General features: G+C 35.7%; 1 long non-coding RNA gene across 1 annotated transcript in view; it reads left to right on the plus strand.

Moving 5' to 3' along the window:
• LOC136838595 (uncharacterized) overlaps positions 1 to 17,500 on the plus strand; it is a 508,758-nt gene that overhangs the window by 53,749 nt on the left and 437,509 nt on the right. Inside the window, exon 3 of the long non-coding RNA XR_010853048.1 lies at positions 8,566 to 8,639. This is a non-coding gene — a long non-coding RNA (uncharacterized lncRNA). The remainder of the gene's footprint in view (positions 1 to 8,565; positions 8,640 to 17,500) is intronic.

Genomic DNA, 17,500 nt, shown 5'->3' on the forward strand with positions numbered 1-17,500 from the left:
ACCCCCTTTATTTGCTTATTCATCAGACAAACTGGATCCTTGGGAACGACGCACCGTTTTTGTCCGCAATGCTGCGGATTACTTATGGATTACTCCCAACAGTGCTTACTCTGCCATACCTTCCATACTGACATTTGTTACGCGTTTGACTGACGACACTCATTCCGCAATTGATTAGCATTAGTCTATCAGGGAAAATTTAGAGGTAGTAAGTCCCATAGATCCTAGGTGAAGTGGTAATACTTGTCTTTGTAAATAGCACACGTGTGCTATGCATGGTAATGATAACATTCCTGAAATGTGTAAAAAATCGCGTAACTGCATGTAATGAAAGTAGTGAATCCATAAAGTAAATGATGGAAGGGAATAACCTGTTTCTTAGGATCACTTGAGTGCTAATATTTTAAAGTAAAAGAACTTCTAACACAAGAATAACGGTTCAAAATTTGGGGCAAATTGCAGCAGAAATATGAATTCACAAACCATTATATTGTGTGTGTATATATCTATATATATATGTGTGTGTGTGTGTGTGTATGTTTGGATACGCACATACATCACGCTTCCCTGTTATTGTTTTTTCCAGCCCCTTAGATATCTTTTATGCTACTGTCTTCCATGATTCAAGTACCGTTTTTAAGATGTGATTCAACAATATCCTTCTGAGTTAACCCCTACATGCCTCTTTATCCATTTGTATCACCAGCCATTGCATTGAACACACACACACGTATGATATATATATATATATATATATATATATATATATATATATATATATATATATAATATAATATATGTATATATATGTATGTATATATATATATATATATATATATATATATATATATATATATATATATATATATATAAATGTTTGTTTTATGCATGTATGTGTGCTTGTGTTTTCAACAATATGGCCGATGAAGTATAACAGATAAGAATGAAAGTATTGAATCACATCTTAAAACTGGACTTAGGAGTCATGAAAACCGAAACATAAAAGATACCCACTGTAGGTGAAGAGACCTCTAGAGGGACGAGCGACGATTCAGTTCGATAAGGAAAAGTGGCCAAAAACGTATCATAAAAAAAAAGGAATGTACCTTCAAGCAGACGGAGAACAATGGAATGTTCTCCGATCACTCGAATTGTCTTCGATTCAGTCCTGTCAAGGCGGGATACCAAGCAGAAGGCAACACGACTAACTGTCTATAAGCAGATTTAGCAATTTGAACTGTACATTTTCCGAAACAAGTTTGAAGTACTTCAGAGAGAAAAAGAAAATGGTGACACAAATGACTAGTTGTATCACTTATTCATGAAAATGAACTGAAGAAATGGATGGAAGTACTGAGCTTGACCAAGTTAAGGGATGTAATGTTCATAAATGCATTCATGACCAGAATTGATAAAGCAATTCAATATCTGTGTGAACTGCAGAAGAGTCCTGGAATCTGTTGAAATATAAAATGTAGATGGATGAATCTGCAGAGGTATGAACATGAACAGGAGATTTCAGTGATCACTTATAAAAAAGAGGAAAAGTAAGGTTAAGAACAGAACCCTGAAGAACAGTTTAAAAAAAAATATATGCTTGGAAACGTACTAAACTGTCAGTGACAGGTATAGAGTAATTACATATAATTGTACGGGTTCACTGAATAGAGTAGTAAAGCTATCAGCATAGAATTTGATGAACAAGATATTATTCTCGATTTTGTCCAGCGCCCTTAGTATGTCAAGGGTAACAACAAAAGATTCTCCCAAAGTCCTGCACATCAAAATAGGACAAAAGATCCCAAAGAACATTTTCATGCACAACCCATTCTGAAGGTCTAATAGAAGAAAATTTTATACAAGGTGTCAGAAAAAGTGAATTGTAAAGTTTTCGATCTAGAGCAGTCGTTATTCTTGGACGGGGGCCTGTTCCTTTGCTGTGTTTAAAAAGATTAAGTGAAACGGTTAGAAAATAAGTAAAACGGTTGGCAGATAACAGTAGCTAGTTAATCCACATTCCTTAAGGAATCATTCTGGAACACAATTTGGACCTTGCAGAGGGAAAAAATTGTTGAGCACATAAGTTTAGAGAGGGGGGAGAGTAAGATCATAAATAACAGCTTTAGGATGCTCGATAATTCTCTGAAAAGTGAGAACCCGAGATTGTGGTCTTTTCTCTAGTAGAGGAGGCTGTACATCCATGGAGGTGGAAGAAAGAAAGCTGATATTACAGAAGTTGTAGTGAACTTTATTTGAAAAGGACAAGATTTTTGTTCATTAGGATCTGAGGCAAGAATATCTGATTTATTGTTTTAGCCTTTTACTAGATACCTATAAAACGAAGCATCAGTGATTCTAATCCATTCAGTTTAGCCGCACAAACGATGGATTTAAAGGTGATAGAATTATTGAGTGATTGAATTATTGAGTGGGTGAAGGGGAATGGCTGATCAGTATGTCTCGTGAAAAGAAGGCTGGAAAGTGGGTACCCAGTGATATAGCAAAAATGGGAGGAAACCTGCCCGAGTTTTTAAGGACTGGGAAAGTGTCTGCAAGATGTCAGTCTGGTGCCACCAAAAGAAGGGCAAATTGGTATTGTACTTAAAGGAGGGCAATTTTAGAGGCACCAGTTCAGGGAAGTAAAAACTGCATGATGACCCCACTTTCAAATTGAACTTCTTGTCAGTGGTAAGGTGTGGTCCCAGTGAAAGAAAAACAAGCACTACTCCTGGAAATGGCATCAGCTGACACTTCACCCGCCTGAGCATGGGCATATGAGGCACCTAACGTGATTTATAATGGCGAAGCGCTACTGTGGAAGATCTGCTACCACTGTCAAAGTGACCGGACGTGGAAGCTTGCAGGGTGATACAGTTTCTTGGGGGAAAAGAAAGAACCAGGGAACTCCTGATCAGATTTTGTAGTGGATAATTAGTATCTTAAAGTTTTTAAATGATGGAGGTGAACTTTGAATGAGCGTAAAGGAACGAGCCATCAAAGTATGTGATATTGATCATTATAACTGCTTCCAGTATTGCCATCCTGTAATTCTGTATGAAACTAATTGTAAAAGATGGTGGGGGTGGGGGAATGAGTTGTGGATGATGCAGGAAAATTGGGAGCAGAGAAATAAGATAAAGCCCATTATTCGAGTCATGGGCGGAGGGTCAAAAAAATGGTTCAGACTATTTAGCACTGCCAGGGGGGGGGGTTGGTTAGAGCCGTCAGTGGACCTCCTTTATTGCACTAGGCATTACTGTACAGCAGTGTCCATTCATCTCCTATCTGTACCAACAAAAATGTTTAGTCCTCAGCTGTACAACCATTCTCATTTCCTTTGTTCCACCTTGCTGCCCATGCTCTCTAACTATTTTTTCTTAGTGCAACTGAAGTGTTTCCCCCAGTCTCACCTGTAGATCTTTGTACTTTATCTCATTTATTTTCTGGATCATTATCTAGCTGTCCAACCACTCCACTGCCTTCTTTTCACTGTCTTACATGTTGAATGGCTCAACTTGGTATTTTGCCCATTTTCAAGCTTTTCAAGAAAATCAAAGTTCCTACTCAGTGATGGTTCATATTTCGTGCTATATATAATTTTAGAATTTGTATGTTAACATTATCTTTTGATTCAAGAATGTCCCCTGCCCTTTTAATACAAATTCTGAAAGGAAAGCTAATCCTTGAGTTTGGATTCCCCTGGGACTGCATTCGTACCAGTAAACATATTTGGTGAAAAGTTTCATAATTTTCGCTGAGAAGCCTTAATTGTGAATTAATCCTTCCTTGGGCATAGACCCAGTCAACTTCTGCATAAGGTGTGTGATTTTACTGAACTTTTCATCATGAGGGTGTTAGCAAAAGGGCAGGCAAATCTTAACTTCATTCACCAAAACATAACCTCCATTTTTGCTGAAAGTCCATCCATGAAGGGGTTTAGGTACTTCAGCTTGCTCACACAATTATGGTTAATCTCCCAACCTCGTCTCCAAGAAATGGACTGTGGTTTGAGGTACACATGACACTCATAGCAGGGAACACTTTTTCCGCCAAAGATCGATGAACGGTGATTTTTCTGACATAAAAGGAGTATGTGGAGTAACCAAAGGGGAGGCAAAGAACGACAGATGTACATGCTTTTTCTGGAATTGTTAGGGGTCAAGAGTGGTTTAATTGAAGCTTAAATGGAGAGAAAGCAGTAATTAAGAAGGTGACACGTCTCAGCATTGAGGCTGAAACCTCATTGTCCTAAGTTGAATCAAGTCTGTGGCTGTAGCCACCAAAAGAACATTTCCCATGAAAAAATTGAGAGTAAGGGCTACAGGGAAATCTCAAAACAAGGTTTGGAGTTGTTTGTATTAATTGCTGGGGGAAGCACGTAGATAACATTAATGAAGCTGCCTGAGTCATACAAATGATATGGTAGGTAGAAAAGAACAGGAATACTAGCTGTGTGGTCGTTGCAATGTGGATCATGTTTTGATTTGTGTGTAACTTGTTCCATTTCGTTAGAAACAGAATAGAAAAGGTTTCTAACTTTGTCCACTCTAACCCCTGTATTTACCTTAATCTATTACCACTATTAGAGTCAGCCTTTGGGCAAGTACCTTTGCTGGCATAAAGCTAACGCAAGTCCACGTTTCCTTTTGTCTAGGGAAGATTGAAACAGAGCCACTTTGTGCTGTGTGTACTGAAGTCTCCCAGACTGAGAATAGAAGTTGAAGAATAATTTGAGGTTAGATGGCGTGAAGAAAGGGATAATTCAGGATTTAGGAATAAAATTATAGGTGTTTGGTGTAAGGAAATGAAGAAACAAATTAATGATTGTGATTTTTGAAAGCATATAAAATGATTGTTTTAATCATCAGTTTTGTTTCGCTGCCATTGATTGAGGATGACAGAAAATGGTTTAGACTTTAGATTATGAATTTCGCCTGACACGCGATGGCTGATACCCATGTGAAAAAAAAAAAAAATATGAGACTAAAATTATGAAGGGCTTCTTTTATTAGATAGGGTTATCAATTGTTTGTTAGCTTTTAAAGATAAATTAACAGTTAGCAGAAGGAAATTACGCGTCAGATTCTTGTTGAGCACATATATCAGTACTGCGTTATCTAAATAAGGTATTCTGGACGTCTGAATGTTTTAGGTTGCGCGATGATGAATGATGCTGAAGAGCACTCTGACAGTAGTTTCAGAGAAATGTGAATGAAGTGTTATTTACGAAGTAGATAAGAGAATCATTTTGAAATCTGGTTCAGTCTGAGCAAAGACAGTAAGCTTTAATAATAATGTTTTGACTTGTGTATAGAAAAAGAAAAACTCCTCTGACGAAAAGAATGTGAAAAATTCGGTGAAATGTTTACGTCGAGAAATAGTATATGATTATCAGACCCCACTTCTCCGATAAACTTGATATTGTGGTGAAACGATTAGATAGGAAGATACGTAGACATATCTTACTTTCTCCTCCGGAATGATCACCGTGTGATTGCAGAATTTAGGCCCGAGTGGCATGCAGTGCTGGGGACAAAGGCTATTCTTAGCAAATGATATTCATGAGAGGGCGATGATGGACACTTATAGCTGCTGATTCTGCTTCCACTCAATGAACGGCAGATGATGATTGTAGTTCATTCACTGCCATATTCATTCAGGCTTATTTGGCTGTCTTACAACCTCTTTCAGTGGGGCATCGTTACGGTAATCAAGTTCATATCGGGACACTTTTTCTCCCAACTTCAGTCCTGTTATTTTATGATAAGAGACCATATCTTAAGGGCAGAGAAAACTTGATAGTGGGATGGCATCTTTTTTTTAAGCTCTTTCAGCAGAAGCTAAAAAATTTCTCTTTTAATTCTTTGGATATTATGTAAGTTTTCCAGCTCAGTCACTTGCTACGAACACTTTCGGTTAATAAACTGATAATTAATTTTAATATTTTATTATTCTCTAATTTCCCAAGTGACTGTGTTACAATAAGTGTAACATTCGCTGATTTTATAATCACAGGAGATTTCTAATAAAAATATGTGTATTCCTGGCAAATAATAAAATATTTCAGTAACATATCGCTCGCTTCGTGAGGACTTATTTTCCCCTACAGACATTCGTACCCACAGAGTAGTAAAAGGGTTGGTGATACACATACTAAGCTATGAATTTTTCCTCGTTTTTCTTTTTCTTTTTTTTTACTTTTTACATGCATATGATATTCAAATGAATCTGAATCTGGATTACAGGTATCGCCTCGTAATGATGTAGAAATTTATAACAGGGCTTGAACTTAGGGAATTTGGTTACATGTCTCTCTCTCTCTCTCTCTCTCTCTCTCTCTCTCTCTCTCTCTCTCTCTCTCCACGTTCCTCGTTGGGTGAGCGGGTTCCGTTCTCAGCTACCACTCTGTTGGTCGCGAGTTCGAATCTCCGACCGGCCAGTGATGAACAAGAGGAATTTGTTTCGGTGATAGAAATTCATTTCTCGCTATAATGTGGTTCGATTCCACAATAAGTTGTAGGTCCCGTTGCTAGGTAACCAATTGGTTCTAGCCACGTAAAAATAAATCTAATCCTTCGGGCCAGCTCCTAGAGAGCTGTTACTCAGCTCAGTGGTCTGGTTAAACTAAGATATACTTTAATTTCTCTCTCCAATGAGAAAGAAGTGACCAGGGAGGGGGAGGTGGGGGCGGGGGGTGAGATTAAACTAATCGACCCTTTTTGGGCAAAGTGTCGAATAAACTTTTCTTCAATTTATTGAGGTAACTGTAACGACGGTGATCTTATCATTAATTCTTGTTTCAGCGAAGTATCAAGTCTGTCCTTTTCACCATACATCCTGAATAGAGAGAGACAAGACTTGATACTTTGCTGAAACAGGAAGTCAGTGTTAAAATCACCGTCGTTACAGTTACTGTAGCTCAAGAAATTGAAAATATGCACATTCGAAACTTTGCCTAACAAGGGGCGTCATGTTAGGAACGTTTCATAAACCTTTTTCCATTCCGTGACTGAATGGCAATTTTCCTTCTTTGGTTTGGAGGCTCAAGAGTTTTAGTATACACGAGTATGATTCCGGATGACCCTGGATTTTTTGTTTTATTGAAACGATTCTGTTGTTTCTAACATATTTTTTGTTTATTAAAATGATTCTCTTGTTTCTAAATTTTTTTTTGTTTTATTAAAACGATTCTGTTGTTCCTAAAAAATTATTTGCTTTATCAAAACGATTCTGTTGTTTCTAAAAAAATTTTTTTTTTTATTAAAACGATTCTGTTGTTTCTAATTTTTGTTTTTGTTTTATTAAAACGATTCTGTTGTTTCTAAAAAATTTTATTTTATTAAAACGATTCTGTTGTTTCTAATTTTTTTCTTGTAAAAATTTTGATTTATTAAAACGATTCTGCTGTTTCAATTTTTGTTTTGTTTTATTATAACGATTCTGTTGTTTCTAAAAAAAATTTTGTGTTTTATTAAAACGATTCTTTTGTTTCTAAAAATTTTTTTGTTTTATTAAAACGATTCTGTTGTTTCTAGAAAATTTTGTGTTTTATTGAAACGATTCTGTTGTATCTAAAAATTTTTTTGTTTTATTAAAACGATTCTCTTGTTTCAAAAAAATCTGTGTTTTATTAAAACGATTCTGTTGTTTCCAAAAAAATGTTTTGTTTTATTAAAACGATTCTGTTGTTTCTAGAAAATTCCTTGTTTTATTGAAACGCTTCTGTTATTTCTAACATATTTTTCTTTTATTAAAACGATTCTCTTATTTTTAACATTTTTTGTTTTATTAAAACGATTCTCTTGTTCTAAAATTTTTTTTGTTAAAACTGTTCTGTTGTTTCTAAAAAAAATTTTTGTTTTATTAAAACGATTCCGTTGTTTCTAATTTTTTTTTGTTTTATTGAAACGCTTCTGTTGTTTCTAACATATTTTGTGTTTTATTAAAACGATTCTCTTGTTTCTAACATTTTTTTGTTTTATCAAAACGATTCCCTTGTTTCTAGAATTTTTTTTATTAAATCTAACATTTTTTTTGTTTTATCAAAACGATTCCCTTGTTTCTAGAATATTTTTTTTATTAAAACTATTCTGTTGTTTCTAAAAAAAATTTTTGTTGTATTAAAACTATTCTTTTGTTTCTAAATTTTTTTTTGTTTTATTAAAACGATTTTGTTTTTAACATGTTAATCTAAAGTACTGCACAATGATACTTTTTCCAGGTTAGACTAAGGTATGTTCTTTCCATCTTATGTTCTTTGCTAGAGAATACGAGGAATAAAAAAGGATTTCATGTTGCGAGTATGATGTCCCTGTTTTAAACCATCAGTTTTAAGAATTCTGCGCTTTGTAAAAAGAAAAATAAAGTTAAAAGGGGAATTACAAACAAACTCCAACAGTTGTGATTTCATAGCAAGGCTACTTAATTATTATAAATCATGCGTAAATAAATTCCTTTTATTTTTTTGTAAGTATAATTACATGAGCCAATAATAATCCCCTTATCCTGAACTGAGCCAGAAAATTTTTCCCAACATTCCTTAGAAAAAACATTTCTTTTTCGCAGGTCGTAACGGCCATGAGCAACTTGTGTAGAGGGTCAACACGGCTGTGAAGCAAATCACAAAAAGGCAAAATTAGGTATGTACGGTACACTAAAAGTAGTACATTTAAATTTTGACACCCGTCAAAGTTATAAGGACAATTGAAATTGCGTTAGGAAAGGTTCTTTGTTGGGGTGAGAGAGTTTTACAGTTCCCTAATATTCCTCCGATTTTTATCAGAAGCTGTTTCTTGAAGATTTCCTTTTTAAAGTTTGAGCAGTAATGTCAGTCAGTATCTTGATCGCGTGGTTGACAAATATGATGGCTAATGTATCAGACCTTGGATTTAGGTAAGTATGCATATAACTGTACATTTTCATGACATATGTACAGAACACTTGTGAGATTATATATATATATATATATATATATATATATATATATATATATATATATATATATATATATATATATATATATATATAAATATATATAATATATATACCTATGAAATATTTTCGTTTAAAACCTAGAAATTCGTTTAAAACAGAAATAATAGGAGGCCATAAAAACGTCAAAAGGTAGAAAGTTTTTATGGGCTCTTATTATTATTATTATTATTATTATATTATTATTATTATATATATATATATATATATATATATATATATATATATATATATATATATATATATATATATGATGTATAGATGGATGTATTGCTGGATACTCCGGACAGTGAGTATTTTTATCTACATATACTTGCAGCAGAGAAGCAATACAACATTGTCCCCATTCTGTTTTGCAAAGAAATGGACCTATTTTTGGTTTGCGTAGGTAAAGGGGATTTCTTGACCTTATGCGAAAGGTAGCCTATGTGAGAACTCCGACCATCTCTGACAACTCTGGAAGCAAGAACTGTAGCGCTGCTTCGTTCTGGTCATTAGCAACGCTCTGGCCTGATAAGCTCTTGACTATTGGACCAGTTATCGTGTTCAGGGATCACGATCATCATATCACCCTCGTTACGGCCGTTATTTTCTAGATGAAAAGAGTAGACACGAAAGTAAAATATAACAGTTAATAAGGGATTATATAAGCTCTGACCTCAGGACCCTGCTTCAAAACTTCTTTTAAGTAACCAGCATTAAAAATTTCCTCGAGACAAATTATTGGTCTGATTGCAGAAGACGAGATGAGAAGATGATGAGATTAAGGGCGGAACGAGGCAGGTGAAGAAACCAAATGCTGTATTCTATTTTCCAAACTGACACTTTGATTGCTAAATTTTGATTGCTATAATATATTATATATATATAAAATATATATATATATATATATATATATATATATATATATATATATATATATATATATATATATATATATATATATATATACATACGTAATCTGTGTGTACGTGTATGTATTTATATAATTTGGATCCTGGATGGGATTTAAAAAGTATAATTCATTTATAATCACTTTTAAGTCTGTGGCATGAAGGTTAGAAGACTAGGGCATATAGGTCAATGTAATGCCATGCTGCAAAGAGAGACAAGCCTACTTCAGCTAAGGCTGACCTGCACCTGTCGAATTCAGATACATGTTACTAGAACTGACTAAACCCATCTGCACCTTGTGTCGTCACGTTTCAGCAAGTTTTGCTTATTAGGCTGAATATCTAGTCTACTGGTCACTTTCACCAGAAATGTACGTATTTTTATTAGCCCCAATATCCTTTTAACTTTTCAGTTTTGTATATTTTTTTTTGTATAAGTTTCTTCACCATCTTGTAGAAATGAATAAAGAAACTTTACCTTCTGTGGCAGGACTCCCTAGAACCAATTGAATGTGGGTTCAAATCCTGTCACAGTGAAACATCTAGCTAACTTTGAACCCCTTGAACCCCCAAAAGGATACCCTATGTTGGAAGAAACAGGATCTAATTGCAGACGCTGACTCTTTGAAAAGGCTCAAATATTGCTCTGTTAGGAGCTGTGGAGGTTGATGGCTGAGGATTTTGAAGCTTTAAAGATATAGGCTTCACAGTTGAAACGCTTTAGTAAGGAAAATTGATGTTGAAAGCTATTTTTCCTTTTCCTTTGTATTATCAAATAAATGTTGCAGTAATTGTAGGCATGTTCTCCCTAGGGCGATAAGGAGGCTTCTTTCCATTGAAGGATTTAATCAAGCATCATGTTGTGGCAACGTTTGTACCTACTAAAAAACTGCTAAAAATGTTTTTTCGTGTCTAGCCTGTTGGCTGTGCCTCTAAATTTTGTGCATCATCACTTGTAGTGGATTTCACTAGATCCTGAAGTTCTTTTGGGAAAGGATTTCTCTGTGTCCCTCTATGTGTGCATCAACATACTGATTATGTCTACGAACCCTTTCCCATCAACTTGCCCTACAGTATTCAAAATCTTGACTTTTGCATCAGTAATGGTTAAGCTTTCAAGTCACTGTCTACTGCACTCCCTAGTCACTTGCAGCATATATTGTCTGGCTCAGGCATAATAGTATCTACAAACTATGCAAGAAGTATAATTACATCTGCTGTTGTGAAGCTCATCCTCACGTCCTTGATGTTGCAGCCGGTGCTAGAACAGCAAGTGTCCTGCCAGAAGTAAGGTGGGTGTAAGTCACCTTAATGCACTTAATCAGATGGTAGGAAGTAGGCATATAACTTCCTCATTCTCAGTGGCGAAGTTGGGGACTGCGTATGGCTGAGATGATCATCATTTAATAGGAAGGCCATCAATGGCAGCCCTTTATCTTTGAGATATTCGCTGTAGGAATGAAGCACTTGTAGACCCATACCATGAACAAAATAGCCACCACTCCGGCCTACTTGGATTTCCAGAACAAGGACAGGAAATATTTTATTTTGTTCTGAAGGGCACTGGGGATGTTTGTTTGGCAGACTAGGCTTGGCATCAGATCTTTACACATCTTAAATCCTGGGGCTTGCTCAGCACTCTTTTGGATGCACGTATAAATAGACTTTTTCCAGAAAAAGGCCTTTCATAATAACGGGAAACCTGATCTGGAGGGTAGTCTCTGTCTTCTATGTCTTTGAGCTCTTCAGGGAAAGGTGATACTGCTTAGGCACTAGTTGATGCCAGTTCTTTGATCTATGTCTTTCAGCCATAATAGCTAACATAGGAAGCCAGCCATCCCCTACTAGCCTTAAAAGTCTTCCTCTCACTCTCTTCAACCACCACACTGTAGAGTTAATAAAAAGCAATGGCATTTTCATGCATAATTTGGCCATTAACAGGGATATGCTTCTATGATATATCTGGCCTCACAGTTAATGCTTTCCCAGTCTTTGGAATTACTTGATCTGGAATCATAGACCCTTACACTGGTTTTGCTTTTGTAGTGCCAATAATAACACTCTCAAATTTTTTCCTCTGTTCTTACTTAGAGGATGCTTGATAGTCCTTATCCAACCTTTGGCCTAGCGCAACAAAACTCATGTCACTTTTCAAAAGAGGTAAGATATTTTATTATCTCCTTGAGTTTGGCTCTTCATGGACATCCTTAGTCGTTGCCAGGCCATTTACCAGTAAGCTTAAAGTTGAGAGGCATATTGCACCAAGCCATTAGTAGCATAGGAATGAGATGCTTGACGTAAACACTGCTAAGGTGAATTCTGGAGGACCTGTAGACTGATGAGGAAGCGTTATCCAGTAGGTTACGCTTTCAGATCCTTTCATGCCAAAGGGATTCTGCAGATGCTCAGCTCCCGGCAAAAATGTTTTGCATTTGGTACCTCATGGATTTTTTTAAAAATCTCATAGGCATATTTTCAAATCCAAGAAAGTACACTCTGCATAAGTCAAAGGCTGATTGTACTTACACACACGTATATATATATATATATATATATATATATATATATATATATATATATATATATATATATATATATATATATATTCCTATTTATATTTATACATGGTTGTGGATCCTGACCGGTGTCGGCTTTATTGCTAACTGCGCCATCTTAAGAGGACTGATACAAAATGGTAGAAATTCATAATCTATTTCAATACAGTGCATACGAACATATACACGTATTTTGCACCTGACAAGTCACGAGTAAGAGTAATTATAAGTATATTATATATATATATATATATATATATATATATATATATATATATATATATATATATATATATATATATATATATATATATATATATACATACTTATAATAACTCTTACTCGTGACCTTACACATCAAACACCACGGGGAAGGAATGAAATACGGCTCTGGCTCCTGATATGTCACCAAGGAGGGTAGCTTCACCTACGAGCACTTGTCAGCTGCAAAATACGTGTATATGTTCATATACACTGTATTGAAATAGATTATGAATTTCTACCATTTTCTTAAGATGGCGCAGTTAGCAATATATATATATATATATATATATATATATATATATATATATATATATATATATATATATATATATATATATATATATATATTATATATATATAAATATAAATATATATATATATTTATTATATAGTGTACATTATATACAGATAGGAATTGATAAAATAAAGGTTGAATCATTATATTAAAGGTTATTTTTAACTTCTTCAAACGCTTTTAGACAGCCAGACAGCCAGACTTATCGTCAATGGTAGAATATAATAAATAAAAACACAAGATAATGAGAAGTCGAAGTGTGCAACTCTTGTTGACCAATCCGTTCTGTAACGATGAGAAATTTTTCGTACTTAAGGATTTTTGCTGGTTTTTATAGGCAGAGGACTTCAAGTAGGGAGCCCACAGGGTAGTGCCGTCAGTGCACCTCTCGTGGTTCACTATAGGCATTACCTAAGGTTCCGTGCAGCGTCCCTTAGATCCCTAGCTGCAACCCCTTTCATTCCTCTTACTGTACTGTACCCCCATTCATATTCTAATTCTTCCATCTTGCTCTCCAATCTCTCCTAACAATTGTTTCATAGTGCAACTGCGAGGTTATCCTCCTGTTATACCTTTCAAAACTTTTAACTCTTTCCCTTTCAGGGCTGAATAACCTCATAGGTCCCAGCGCTTAGCCTTTGGCCTAAATTTTATATTCCATTCCATTGAAGTGGGGAGAGGCGTCTGGAGTCGGATTCGTACTGATCATTTTTGCCGTGTGACGAGATCATCTCTGGTTAGGCGTTGCCTTTTAGTGGCCCCGGCTTGAAGGTGGCAGGTAAGGCGTCTCGACAGGCAAGTCCTCGTCATCCCAGTGTACACGGTTTTGAAACCCACAATCCTCGCTTTGTAGCAGAACACGCCTGTGTCGCTCGTCCTTACCCGGGAATCGCAAACGGGCTATTTTGTTCCTGCGTCGAATATTGTAACCATTTGATCACGAGGGTCTTTTATTATGTATACATATTATAGATTATATATATAATATATATATACATAATACAGTATATATATATATATATATATATATATATATATATATATATATATATATATATATATATATATATATATATAAATACATAAAGATATGTATACCTATGTATATTATATATGTGTATAGGCATATAATATATATATATATATATATATATATATATATATATATATATATATATATATACATGTATTAAATTATTATATTATATATCACGTGATATATCATAAATATAGGTTTGGAAAGTAGGTAATAATTTATCCCACTGTAAATTAGCGCCAAGCGATGACATGATAACTAGTTTCTTATACTATCACCGAAGAATCCGGATTACTCGAAAGGTAATTTGCCTCCAAAAAATGCCTTTCTCATTAAAAGATATTACGACTTCCTCCAGGAATGTTCCAGAGAAGGTTTCATGCCTTTTCCTTCTCATGTTGGTCATTTCTGGAGATTTCATATAGCATTTTTGCCGTCACTCTTGACCTTGAGAGCATTCGACAAATTCTGGAGGCCCTGCTCGCCAGCGGATTGACATGGTTACATCCAACTGCAAAGTTTTATTTTGTTCCTTCCTCCAGAAATTTGCTTAGGTGTTTATTTTTACAAAAAGACAATATTATTATAAAAAGAGAACCGGCTTATTGTTGTCATTTGTCAAACATTTAGAAGAAAGTGTCTTGCAAACGTATTAATCGGAAATGAATAAAAAAAAGTAAAATCCTGAGAAACTGGTTTATACTCGGACGGATTTGATATAAAAGGAAACAATATGATTATTAAATGCAGCTGCAAGTAACAAATATGACAAGAAACCACTGTCGAGTGCTTCAGGGAAACAAAAGTTTATTTTCATGCTTAGGTATTTTGGTAATAGGAACAAAAATACACTACGTGGTCATCCCATTTTTTATTTCCTCCTTGTATCATCGAATTTTCAAGTATTATTTTACTTATAGGAAAGAGGTAAATTTATCGTTGAATGCTCATCTAACTAGATATTTGCTTGCAATGCTGTCTTTCATGTGCTTTCACTTCTACAGATACCCATTTATTTCTAGCCTTGCGTCCCATAGTTCTCATCCAAGCAGGCCTGGGTCTTCCTACTTGCCAGGTGCCCAGAGGAGCCCACCTTCCACTGTGTGTAAGGTGGGATTATGTGATAAGGACATTTCTAGACCAACTCCATCCCCCTCCATCATCATCCCTTGAGATCACTCAAAATCATTGTCAGTGGGATGATGGGCTGGGATGAGGCGTTTGATGCTTTGTCTCCTTGGCTTCAACTCTGGACACCTGGCAAATGACCTTGGTTAAAAATCATTGGGCAGTGGCTTGGTTCATTGGCCTTAAGTCAGCAAGGAACTACTAGCTGTAGGAACTGACTATTCTTTTGCTTATTTAACTACTGAATCCCTCGTGGAATCTACCACTCCAGTAGCATAGGTGCAGTCTAGAAACACTAGATTACTACTGCATTGGGAAGGTAAAATGACCATGTGAAAGTATATTACAAGAAAATGAATCAGTATTTATAAGGGCTAAAGTGTTCTGAAGTATTGTTTGCTATATTGGCAGAGCAATGGATAAAAGTGACTGTGTAAGAATCAGTTACTCTTAGGGTAATATGTTTAAGGATAATAATCCTTAACCTTATTTTTACCCAGTATTTTCAGAATAAAAATTTATTTTAGACTCTTCGAGAGATCAGTGGCTATTCCTGTTGTAAATAACGGTTATTATTCCACATTCGTCTTTCAAAGGGTAAATTTTTATCTCTTTCGCCTTCTTGAGAACCTATTTTTGAACCACGCATCTCTTATGTCGGAAATGTGCAGTCTTCATATATTGTAAAAGAGAAATTAATAAAACACTTTGAAGCAGGTAAGGACATTCCAAACAGAATAAAATTGGGCATATGGATTTAAGGATTTAAAACCCTGTTGGTGGGTCAAAATAAAAAGTATATCTCCTTGTGTTCCAGTTTGCATCCGTATTGTTTCTCAGCGCACACAAGGATGATTTTCCATCGAGAGAGAGAGAGAGAGGGAGAGGGAGATACTGCTTTCTGTGGGATATCTTTAATCGATGCTCATACATATTTAGGTCTTTCTTCTGCTTTTGGTGGATGCAAGAAAGGCAAGACTCAGGTGTCTCACATTTTGAATCTTTGCGTAGTACTTGAGAAAGAGAAAGAGAGCGATTATCATCCAATATTTGTTAGATTTTAATACCTCTTCCCTCCCTTTCTTTTACGTCATTGCTAGAAAAGAATCAGAGGTTTGGGGCGATTATTTCTCATGGTTATGTGACCGACGGCGAACAGGCCTTGTGACGTCCAATCATTTCCGTTGTCGCTTGCATATGCAGGCCATTGCGTCCAAAACTGGGATGCGCTACCTGTGAATTGCGTTGCAGTGGGGCGCAAGGGTACGAGGAGGAGTTGTAACTTGTAAGCCTTGTCTCGGCGTGTGTTTCTTCTCTTCCGACGCCGAGTAGGAGGAGAGGACACTGGTTACTGCCAGGACGTAACAACAAGCAAACATGTTTTACCGAGACGACGGAGATTGGGTTACCGCGTGTTTGCGTAAGTGGGGCTCCTCTTATCTCTGCTTGGGCATTGACCCGCTCGTCTTTCCTCGAAAATATTTGCACATCCGATGACTGCAATAGCCTGCAAGACTCCCAGCACCGTGTTATACATGTCATTAGCCACAAAAAATTGAAGTATGTAAAAGAACTACAAAAAAGTGACGTATATAAACGAATTAAATGCAAGACTTTCCGATAAGAAAATATATGTAAAATAAAAAGACCTCTGTATTTATGTAACAGGTTATTGATATTTAATACAATGTGCTTTCACTTTCATCTGTTCATGTTTTTACTTTTAGTACTACTCTTGTTTTGTCTGTTATTTTTATCTTTTGTTTTTATGTTTTATATTTTGTATTTATAATTGTTATTTGTAGTTTCTTTATATTTGTTTTTTCATATTTTCTTTTGCTCTGATTAAATTTGCTTAAGTAGGTTCGTGCACGGTCATCGACATAAATCATCGACATAAAATTGACTTTTGTTTAACGGAAGAAATGACTTATGCAGGTAGGCTGCGTGGCCCATGAATACTGATGAAGACCATTTCTGAAACTCTGTTCGTCTTTGGAGAGCAAAGTGAACTTCCTTCAACTCGGAATGATACGTTTTGCCTCTGACCTTGAAATCCAACAGATGTTATTGCCTGTGTTGTACTAGTTCTTCTGTCTTCTTGTCAGTGTGTGCCTGTCTCACTCTTTAATTATGTGTTTCACAAGTCGACCCTCGGCGCTTCCTCCGTATTAAAATGCTCGAAGGGTGTTCACCCTTCTGCTGACACATGAATTGCATAATGCTCCCACGAGGAAAAAAGGAAGAAATGGCACACGGGTATCGGTGAGAGAGAGAGAGAGAGAGAGAGAGAGAGAGAGAGAGAGAGAGAGAGAGAGATAATTCGGTCAGGTTTATC

The sequence above is a fragment of the Macrobrachium rosenbergii genome, chromosome 5 (genome assembly GCF_040412425.1).
Source record: "Macrobrachium rosenbergii isolate ZJJX-2024 chromosome 5, ASM4041242v1, whole genome shotgun sequence".
Lineage (NCBI taxonomy): Eukaryota > Metazoa > Arthropoda > Malacostraca > Decapoda > Palaemonidae > Macrobrachium > Macrobrachium rosenbergii.